Raw genomic sequence first — 11732 nt, 5'->3', positions numbered from 1 at the left:
CCCGGCTTGAAGAGCTTCCCCACATCCTATTCTCAGCTGTCTTGCTTTCTACCACACTTTCAGCAACCTCAGAAGACCCTCTTCTTCCCCCTCCCGTTTCTTACTCATCTCTTCCCTCCCATTTGAGTGGTTGGGGGGTTGCCGCTCATTGTTTTAAGCCACCCCAAGCCCACTTTTCTAAGTAGTAGGAGTAAATAACTAAACACTCACATGAGTAAGTAAACAAGGTCAGCCTTAATCTCAACCATCCTCCAGGATTTAACTCTCCTAGTGAACAGGACCCCCGAACCTGAGCGTTCAGGCCCAAAGCTTTGTCCCACAGCCAGGTCTGCTGGCTCGGCTCTCTGCTCAACATCTCTACCCGGTGCCCGATGAGCAAATGGCACGCAGAGCCCAGAGCCCCAGAGAGCCCTCCTCCCCGCATCCATCCCAAACTTGCACCGTCCCTGCACTCCTGACTTAGAGCATGATGATCACTGTCCACCCTTCAGCCCCACCAACTCTCCAAGCCACCTGTGATTCCTCTCAAATGGGACATCTCGATGGACTAATGACTAATCAGCCATGATCACACATGGGCTAAATATCTGCGTAGTTGTGAAATACCCTCATCCTTGAATCCACCTCCTCTCTCTCTCTCTCTGCAAGCCCTTTCACAGTCCCAGAACTCTGTACCCTTCCCTAGGGTATTGCAACAACTTCTTTCCCAGTCTGCCTCTTTCCTACCACTGACCCTGCCTGCGTAGGATGCACATTCAGTTCATCATCCAAACCAGGACTCTTCTGAGTGGAAGGGGCTCTATACGTGATCACCCCAGGACAAGAGGCGTAACCCAGGTCTATTCTGGATGTACGGGTACGTTGATCCTATAGCCTTCTGGACAGCCCGATCTTCCTAAGGCTGAACTCTGATCTTGCACAGCCTGAATGAAAACCTGCGCTAATTCATTGGCACACATCAAATAGATGTCTTAACACAGCGTTCAAGAACATAGCATTCAAAGCTCTGCCCCAGCCCTCCATCCCATGGTTTCTCACTACCTTTCTTCCTTCCCTGCCACTTCCACCAAGCTCAGGAGTCTCTGCCCTCCTATCCCCAGTGTTTGACATTTGCCTTTATCTTTAATATCCTCCCCTCCCCCAACCACCACCCATCTCCCAATATCCAAATCTTATCTAGTTTCCAAGGTCCATGGTAAAGGCCACCTCCTCCAGGAAGCCATGCCTATGGTCAACATGGCAGACTCTGGAATCAAGCTCAAGCTGCCTCAGTTAAGACGGCAGCCCATCCATTTACAAGTAGGCCATTCGACAGCTTACTTCTGTGTTGTTCTCCTCCTCTGTGAAAGCTCACAGAGATGCTCTGGGGATTAACTAAGTATAGGCTGAAAGGTGTTTAGAGCAGTGTCTGACCCACAGAGAGTACCTGACAAACATGGGCTATCATGATTACCTCCAGATGTATCTTTCCTACATATGTGCAGAGCCCTGCTTTCTATATAGCTCCCATAGGACCCTCACCACATTCTACTCTGTACTTCAGTGTTTCCCAAGATGAAATATTAAGACTCTTAATCACAGTCAACAACACAAAAACAACAGAGACGCTACTTCATGGGTCCACCCCACCTGATATGCAGACCCTCCAGGTAGTCCGTATTATTCCCAAAGGTAGTCAGAATTTTGGAGGAAGGGCTCCCTCATGGATCTTATGGTATTGGGGGATGGGGCCACATGCAAATAACCCATCAGTGAACACAGCCGCCATAAGTGCTGTGCAGGACCAGCACTGTGGTGACTGGAAGCCTGAGAAAGTGACAACAGAGCAGAAGGAAGGTGAAGAGGGGTAACAGGCAAATATGGGAGGGGACGAAGGAATTCTCCACAGGGAGGGAAGCTTGTCTAAAGGTCCTGTGGCAGAAAGGACCACGTCACGTTCAGGCGGCCAGGGAGTGACAGCACAGAGAGCAAAGGACAGTGTGAAGTGAGGTGGCAGCCAGAACACCCCATGGGCTGTGTTGAAGAGATTTCACCTCATCCTGAGAGCAATGGGGAGTCACTGAAGGGCGCTGAGTCGAGACCGGGCAGGTTATTTGTCTTTTGAAGCAGTCCCTCTAGTGTGGAGAATGCAGGGTCTACGCTAATCCAGAAAGCAAAGGGAAGTTGAGCAAAGGGAATCCACCTTCCTTTCTTATGAGACTTCTCCAAGTCTATAAGATCGAACATGCACGGGGATCTCTAGGGAGATGGGGCAGTTAAGATGCAGATTTTCACACATTTGACCGTGGAACTCTAATTGTTTCTCTTCAAGCCATCTATGATCATCTCTTAAAACATTGTTCCTTGGAACACCAGTTTGGGAAACACTGGCTAGGCTTAAACTAGAGTCCAGGCTACTCGGGTGTTTGTGTGTGTGAACCACACATAAAGTCTCCAGGGCAGACCTATTCACTGAATTTTCCCACAGTTCCTAGCAGGCAGCTTTCCTTGCAATGTGTGTAAATGATGGTCCTATTGACAGTATTATTATTGCCATTATTGCTATTATGACCATTAGCTACTATTTATTGAGAACTTGCTGTATAGGTGGTTGACACTAAGTGCTTCACATATCTTATATCATTTTTTCCTCATAAAGTCCCTCTTAACTTAGTGGATCGTTAGCAGATGAAAATAAATTTCCATGCGGTTTTAGCAAAGACATCATGAAGCCATCCAACGATAATCTCAAATTCTTAGCAATTAATTTCACTGATTTTATTTTCCTTTCCTGTTTTACTTTTTTTTCTTTTCCAAGAGGGGAGGAGTGGTGGCATTTTAAAGCCATCAGCGAAAGCTCTCTGTAGCATTCTCTGCCCCTGTCAGGTGTGGCTTTTTGGTAATGCTGCAATTATAATTATGACAAACTTGAACAGCTAATTTTAGAAAATGTTTTTCCACAAAGCAGGAGTGAAATGACAGCTTGCTCGCAGATGAGGAGATGATTCAATATGCAAAGGACTTTTATTTGAGAACCGGGAGCTAGAAGATTTAATGATCAGGTACTAAAATCCTTTTTGGCCACCCGCCCAGCAGTCTCCTCCCGGAGCTCAGCTCAGCCACAATCAGGCAGCCACCCTCCCGCACTGGCTGCTCTCTGTCCCTCTGGTCTGGGAGGAGGGGAGCGCTGCGTGGGAAGTCCCCCGGTCCCCAGGGCTTGCAGTAACACCATCAGCCTTCAGGAGTCACACCAGCTCTATTCACTCGAAAGCGAACCGGAGAAAAGCACCACGGATCATTTAATCCCCAAATGCGGCCTGAATCGCCCCCACAAAGGTGCAAGATGTCTCCTGAGAAACAGAAGGTTGAGTTGGTTCCAGAGAAATGCATGTTTTCGTGTTCGTTTTGACCTTCACAAATACCTGGGCCAGTTTGCACCCCTGACTGACCAATAACAACGATGATGGTGGGGGGTGGTGAAGGGAACGCAGAAGGGACGCTTTTTCTCTCTGTGCGGAATTATTCGGAACGTGCAGATAAAGATCAGAGTAGCAGTTTTATTACTGACAGCTGGACGGGAGAATGTGACATTAGGGCTTCCTGAGAATCCCCCTCTCTGAAGAATTTACCCCCCCCCAAAAAAACAGTAAGGATCCCCATTGACAGGACAGAATGTACCTAGATAAACTTTCAGTACAGTAAGGAGCAAGTGAAAAGGTGCTCCCAATGCACAGGGAGCTGAGCAGGCTCGGTTTTTCTCCGCAATCTCTAGTCAGAGAAGCCATTCCTCCGCTTGTAGGAAGGAGGGAGAAGAGGCACAGAGAGGAGGTGGAGGTCTTCTTCCTGATCTTTTTTAATTCTGGGGACTGGGGTAAAAATCCCAGTCCTTCTACTAAACCAAGAGGTACGGAACTTTCCCACAGACGTAATCAGCATTGGAACCACAGCAATACAGGCTAACCTTTACCTATCGCCAAGGACGCCAGAGCTCACATCAACCCCAGGAGGGCAGTGCTAATTCCAGTCCCCATTTTACAGGTGAGAAAAGCCGGACTTTGTGAGGTTAATTGACTTATTATCTACAGAGTTAGTAGGTCAGCACTCACATTCAACTCTGACCCTGAAGACCATTTTCAACCACTTTTCTTTGCCGCCTTAAAATGGTGCCACTAAGTAAACCCAAAGGTCTGATCTCCATAAGAATTAGTGCTAAAAGAAAGACTTTGGGTCTGTGATTATAAACTAGAAGATAAAGTTATCTACAAGTTAGTGCTTCTGACTCCCAGGGGCCAAGAAAGTCTTTCAGCGGCTTCAGCTTCGGCCTGTGTGGGGAGACTTTTCAAAGCTGTGTGGCTGGTTTCCCAGCTGCTACCAGTGACAGTGCAAGGCACCAGTGCCTGACAACCTGCTGTGCCCGCTGCCCCCAACCACCAAGGGCGTGGCCTTCAGAGTTTGACGAAGAGCCAAGGGCTGGAGACATTACTCACAGTAGCTGGATCTAAATCCCATGTTTGCTTCATGTGGAATGTCTCAGAGGCCAATATAAGGAGGAGCCCACAAAGCAGGAGCTCATCTGGACTCTGTTCCCTCGAGCTCCCCTGAGATGTGATTTGGGGGGGAACAGATTGCCCACTTCATAAGCAAGTGGTCCATCCCTAGGTGTAAGTAGGCACCCTCTGAGATGGCCCTGATGTGGGAAACAAAGGCAGAAGGAAATGGCAGATAAAATTAAATTTCCTTATAACCTGAAGCCCATTGACAAATACTTGAAGCAGGCAAACTGAAAGTTTCTCTAGGCACTCCCTACTGCCTTAAGGCTGATGCTTTGCTAGAGGCAAAAAGCTTAGCTTGACAATTGCTAGGCTTCAGTATCCTGTGAGTCTTCTGTAGCATATGAAAATCTCATTGGAAACTTCCCCTGGACTTTACCTCCCTCAACCCCATAGTATATAACCAGTCTCTCCATCCATCCCGGACAGCTCTTTCTGCCCACAGGTCCTGTCCCCATGCTTTAATAAAATGACCTTCCGGCAACAAAGATGTCTTCAAAAATTCCCTCTTGGTCGTCGGCTCTGGACCACCCCACCATCTCCCCAAATAACCTCATCAGCCCCCAGTGAACCTAACCCCCTAGCACTCGTCTTGAGTGTGTGTGGCCTGGACCTAGCAACTCACTTCTTGCCACCTCCAAGATTAGGTTACAAAAAGACCATGACCTCTGTCTTGAACACTCACCCCGTCCTGGGACACCCGCTCTGAGGGAAGCCAGCTGCTATGTTGTGAGCCGCCCTAGGGAGAGGCCCACTTAGCAAGAAGTGATGTCTGTAGCCAACAGTCAGGAAGGAGTTGAGACTGCCAAGTGACCCTCTTCCACTGGAGCCTCAAGGTGATCACCAGCCCTGGCCAACCCTTTGCTTGCAGCCTCTTGAGAGGCCTGAGTCAGAGGCTCCCCGCTAGGCTGCCCCTGTGGGGTTTTGACCCACAGAAACTGTGAGATAGTAAACATTTCTTGGGTTTTTTTTGTTTTTTTTTTTAACTTTTTAATGTTTATTTATTTTTGAGAGAGACAGAGACAGAATGCAAGTGGGTTAGGGGCAGAGAGAGAGAGGGGGAGACACAGAAGCAGAAGCAGGCTCCAGGCTCTGAGCTGTCAGCACAGAGCCCGACACAGGGCTCGAACTCACGAGCCATGAGATCATGACCTGAGCTGAAGTCGGATGCTCAACCGACTGAGCCACCCAGGCACCCCAATATTTCTTGTTTCAAAGTCACTAAGTTGTGGGATAATTTGATCTATAATGAGGAGACAAATCCATGGTTGAACGCGAAATGGTGACCCCTAATGCTTCTAACAGATTCACCTGTTAATACTCTTCTCCCTATAATTATCTGTGGGGGAGCAGAATTTCTTTGGGTCCCTGACATGGTAGCAAATAGGGCTTGGTGAGTTTGCACTTGAAATTTCAAATATAAAAAGCTCTGCTTTCCTGTCCTTATCTGCCCCTGTCTAGCCCAGCACCTGCCTCTTCTAGAAGAGCAAATCATGTCTGTGTCATCAGCTTCCTTTCTGAGGACCTCTCCTAAATTATTAAGTGTCTTTTTTTGTATGTTTCTGTTCTTCTTTAAATCTCTCTATACATAAGCATGTATATGACATATTTTCCTTATATATTGATATAAACTGTCAGCTCAATTATATGAATGAATGAATAGGATTGTATTAAATGTGCTGTACATTTAATAAAGATGTGCCTTTATCCACAGGGAAACTGCAGAGTCATTGTGCTAACTGGTAAGTGCTGTAGCAAAAAAGGAATGGAAACTGCCCTTGCTTTATTAAGGAGCAATGGAGCAGATTTGCACCACATAGAACAATTTACCTCCTAACCGAATATGAAAACAGAAATCGTTAAGTGTCATTTCATCACCAAATAGTTCGTCAGTAAGAGTTCTTTTTCAGCATCTCTCACTTTCCCATTATAACTGCCTCTCCATGAGTTTTATTTTCCTCATATAAAGAAATAATTTTTGCAGACAAACACTCTCTCCCATTTGTTCAAACTCAACTCTCAAACTCTGAAAAGCTCATGACCCCATTTGGCTCTGGAAAAGAGAGAATGAGGATCCTCTACAAATGAACCCTACTATAGAAAGACAACTAATTGGTCTTCCGTGGTGGGTCAGAAGGATGAACACCACTGTGAATACAGAATAAGATGTCCTTGCTCTTGTGAGGCATATGCACACACTCTCAATCTCTTCCCCCAAAGTAGCTATACTTTTCCCAATTAAAATCTGAACAGTGATAAGGATTTAAACCTCAGTGCGTAATTGGTTACTATGTGATGCTTAAGATCTCCCGAAATACAAGAGAGTTTCCAAAGCCGGATAGGCTCTGTAATGCCACACATTAACTTTCCCAGAGGAGAAAGCAGGTAAAATATCCTGCCTCATAAGCAAACGAGGCACTGACTTTCATGCTTTAGGGATCACATTTGCACATTCTGGAAGCAAACATTGTGTACAAAACTGTCACCAGATTGACCCTTTCCTCACAATGCTTCCGCCTGATGCAATTTCCGTCTCATTAGAGCCATCTATGCAAATAAGATGGAAAAACAGGCAGCCAGGTTACCATTAACAATGAGGCGATGCAGTGTGGATGTGTGTTGTGCTTGCACGCACACACAGCTGTTAAAGGTGGGGCTGGGACCAGGCGATGTACAGTTTTGTCAGCCCGGCAATTCTCTGCACATAGAAGGCACTCAGTAAATACTCGTTAAGCGAACCACTAAATTTGATTCTCACAACAAGTTATGAATTAGAGCTGGTGTTCTTCCATTTTACAGATGGGAAATCAGAGATTTACAGGAAAAAAATGTCTAAACTTACATAACAAAGAATTAGAAAATCTGGAAATCAAATCTGATCTTTTCACTTTTGAGTTCGTGCCTCTCTCTATCATTAAGTAAAAGCACTCAGTAGACGGAATCTACTGTGTTTACAAAGTGTCTATAATGGTGCAATGCTATGATTGTTTCCATTACTTTGTTATTATTGCTAATATTGCATCTTAAGATCTTTTAGATGAACAAAATGTACATGAGCTTTGTCTTGCAGGAGTATATCATTTGGGAAATAGAATAAGACAAGTACATAAATAAATATTTGTGGGGCAGGCACCTGGGTGGCTCAGTCAGTTAAGCCTCCGACTTTGGTTGAGGTCATGATCTCGCAGTTCATGGGTTTAAGCCTCGCATTGAGCTCACTGCTGTCAGCCCGTTTGAGATCCTCTGTTCCCCTCTCTCTCTGCCCCTTCCTTGCTCTCTAAATAAATAAATAAATAAATAAATAAATAAATAAATAACTATTTGCTGCAACCTGGACAAGCTTGGCTTGAACCACTTTCCAAGATTCAACAGGGGCCCCAAGCTTTCCGCCGGGTCCAGTGGGAGTGGGCACATCCAAGTTCTTGCTTTGCTGCCTGCGCTGCCTCACTTTGGGACCACGCTGCAACAGACAGACATGTGCACATGGCCACACACCGAAAAGATTTCCAGTTATGGTAGAATTTACTGAAGGTTTACAATAGCAAGGTTAACATCTAGTGGTGCATTCCACTTCAAATTCAACCGCCGGTTCAGGTTAGACAGTAGGTCTCTCCGTTCGTAAGATGCCTTTTAGACAACCAAGCATCCAGGAAGTTTGGCCACTTCACCCCCGAGGAAACCCAGCCACAGTGCTTGTCTGGATGTCTTCTTACTACCTGCACACACACACACCCCTCTTGCTCCTCTGTCCTTTATCTCCTTCCATTTATCTTTCCTAAAGCACAAGACCTTCACCTGATTGTCCCCTTTATAGGAGTATAACCATCACCTTCGTTCTCTTGGCTCCTGCTGAACGCCAGGACCATCTTGGCTCGCAAGAACCTTATCAGCGTATCAGTGTTTTTTCCTCTTGAAGAGTTAGTCCAGCTGTTAAAATAATCCAGCTGTTAAAATAATCCACTAAATACCTTGTTACAACTGTATTATTCCAAGGTTGATTCAGAAGCTTAAGAAGATAAAACAAAATTTGTAGATAGAAAGAAAAGGAAGACTTCCAGTTATAGATATTGAAATCCAAAGTGAGGAGGTTAGAAGGCAGAAGGGAATCCCAGGCAACGGGGACCCCATAAGCAGAAAAGGGGCACAGTTCTACCCGGGAAAGATGTTTGTTCCAGGACCCAGGATTACAGAGATAGAAATGGGGGAAAGGATGGGGAAAGCACTCTGAAGTCAGAGTGTGGAGGGGTTTGAAGAGAACTTCATTTCAGTCTATAGGAAGTAGGAAGCTATTTTTGAGCAGGAAATCATTTTACAGTCTCAGGGTAGGGATGAGAAATAGAGAAGATCATTTATCAGCACAGAAATAACTTTCCACAATAGCAAAGAAATGTGCACGAAGGATGACGGAAGACCAGAGTTCAGGTTCAAGAGTTCTCCAGACCATTTCCTTGGCTCCTTAGGAAGCTCCTTAACTGTGCTGACCACAAGGTAAGCAATCGCTCGTGTCTGCCACTGTTGTCCGTCAACAGTTGTGATCATCCACTGATTACGATTTTACCACTGGTAGTTTTCCTCCAACTTGGAATAGAACAAGGATCTCACCCTGCCTGTGATACTCCTCCTAACTATGAATAGACTTTGGCCAGGAGGTGCCAGTTGTGAAGGTGTCTGAAGGCATAACACATAGGAGAGGGTGTAATCTGACTATTGATACACGAACAATTTGTACATAGACTTTAGAGTGGGATGGATTTGAGATTAAACCTAGTTCTGTATTTACCAGCCATGTGACCACAAGCAGGCCAATTAACTTCTTTGTGAGGACCAGATACAATTGTAGCCTAGATTAAATGAGTGAACCTCTGTCAAACAAAGAGACAACGTATGCAAATATGAAATGCTCACTAAATAAAAGCTATCTTCATCATTATCGTCACCTTACTCTTCCTACACCAAGATGCTAGGGAATTGAGCAGAAATGCCATGTGTAGGTCTCTCCTACTGTACTTTCCTGGGCATCAGGATCCCTACATAAATCACGTTAGGGTGCTGCCTCATCCTGGCCTTGCCAGTGATAAAAGATGGCTGACGCCAGGTCTGTTCAACTTTCCTGTCAGCACACCCTTCTGCCCTGTCACCACCTCGTGCCCACCTCCTTCCCCAGCACATCCTGTTCATACTCAACTCCGGGTTTTATTGGAAAGCCCTTCTGCTTCTCTGTGCTTAGCCAAATCCCAATGCTACTGCAGACAGGAACTGGGCCAGGTGCTGGGAGAAACACCAAGATAAACGAGGCCTAGCCATGCCCTCAAGGAGCCTGCAAATTAGCAGCAACTGTGTCTTATTCATCATTCTGCCTCTGAATCTTGGCACAAAGAACTCTTCGTTGCTGTTGCCACTATTGTTGTTATTGCTTTTGTTAATATTTAAATGCTTGCTATCCTGAAGTAGTAAATTAGTCTTTACTTCCAATGTGGAACTCTTTTCTTGCACTGGAACACTGGAGAATAATGAAAAGGGTAAGGCAGATAGGCAAAGAATAAACTAAGCATGCTTTTAAATAGGCTTTTACTGGTGTATTTGTGATCAGGAAGTACCGTGGCTAATGAACCAAATGTTAGAATCAGAACAATCTATAGTAAGCTTCTTGGAGCCAACTCTCAGAGATAACGACAGAAGCAGGGGAGCAAGAAAGGATCAGAGAAATCTATAAAATAAATAATAATAAATACTACTAATAAAAATCTAATACCTAGATCCATAAAATAGAGATACTCTATGACCACATAGTCATTTTGCTTCTCCCAAACCAAAAGCCATTGTTTCTCACTATTTCTTCGGCGCAACAGGTGCTGTGAACTCACACAAGACTACGCCCTGAGATGGTTCTTCAGTTCTGACAAGAATGACTCCTCCTTTGTTGCTCAGACCTCCACAGGATAGAAAATTCTTAAAACATGGCCAAAGACAAAGCTGCCAGAATGAGTGTTGCCGTTAAGTTCTTTGGTGTCACAGAGAGTGGTTATAAGGCCTGTGGATGTCTTGGCTTTGAAAGGAACAATCCAAATGACAGCCCTGCCTTAGTTTAAAGCTAGGTTCTCTTTTCTGCTTATTATGGATCTTTGATAAGAAATACAATTGCTGAGAAGTCTGTTTTGCTTGCTGTTTGCTACGAGCATTGTGAGGCCTTTCCTGAATGTAACCCGCTGTGTAGTAGAATGGGTTGTAAACCTTCCTAAATGTAGTCTGATATGTAATGGAATGAGTGATTGTACATAAACTAACCGGCATTTCTCGCTTCTGTAAACCTGCTTGCTTAGCACATTCCTCACCTACTCTACCCCCTTCCCCCTTCCCCCTTTTTCCTCCCGCCAAAGGACAGACAAAGGACGCCCAATCAGAGAACAACAAATGTCCTTACTTTAAAATCAACTAATCAGGCCCCTCATAATTTGAAACCTCCCCTGTGCTATTTGTCTCTGTCTATAAAAACGCTGTACCAACCCTGATCGAGGCCTCTTGCGTCACCGGCGACGAGTGCGCAGAGGACCAGGTTCGAACCTGCAATAAACGACCCTTGCCGCTTGGCTTTGACTTACGACTCTGGTGGACTTTTGTGGGAGGTTTCGGAACTTCGGGCATTACAGCTTACCTGAAAAAGGTAAAAATGAGGATTCCTGAGATGCTCATTGATGAAGGAAAAGTCATAAAATATACATGGTGGTACCATCGTCCTCAACATTTACTATGAGTGGCTTTATAACAAAGGCTTGGCCAGTGACGGGCTTTGGAGACAGCACTGAACACGGAACCAGAAGTCAGGATTCCCAGGTTTCGATGCCAGCAGCACATGGGAAGCTGAGTCATCCATTTAATATCACTGGGCTTTCTTTCCATGATTGAAAAATGAAGGTGTTTTGACTGGTGACTCTTTACCTTCCTCCGAGGAAGTTCTCTTGAGAAGGCTGTGCCAGGAGGAGAAGCCATTGTCACCATACATATTTTCGGTGACTTTTTGTTTTCAGCCAAATGGAAATTTTTGAGACTGATTTTGCTGCCGGCAGAAACCACGGGAAAGGAAGAAAGCACGTAGGAGTTTTGACCAAAGGTATCTAGAAGCTAAGAAATAAAAACATGAGAAAAAAATAGATATAGAGCCAGGATAACTCAGTCATGGACCTTCTAATGAGACAACTGTGTCTG

The sequence above is a fragment of the Herpailurus yagouaroundi genome, unplaced genomic scaffold (assembly GCF_014898765.1).
Source record: "Herpailurus yagouaroundi ecotype Mexico unplaced genomic scaffold, PumYag 182, whole genome shotgun sequence".
NCBI lineage: Eukaryota > Metazoa > Chordata > Mammalia > Carnivora > Felidae > Herpailurus > Herpailurus yagouaroundi.
This window is presented reverse-complemented; position numbering follows the sequence as displayed.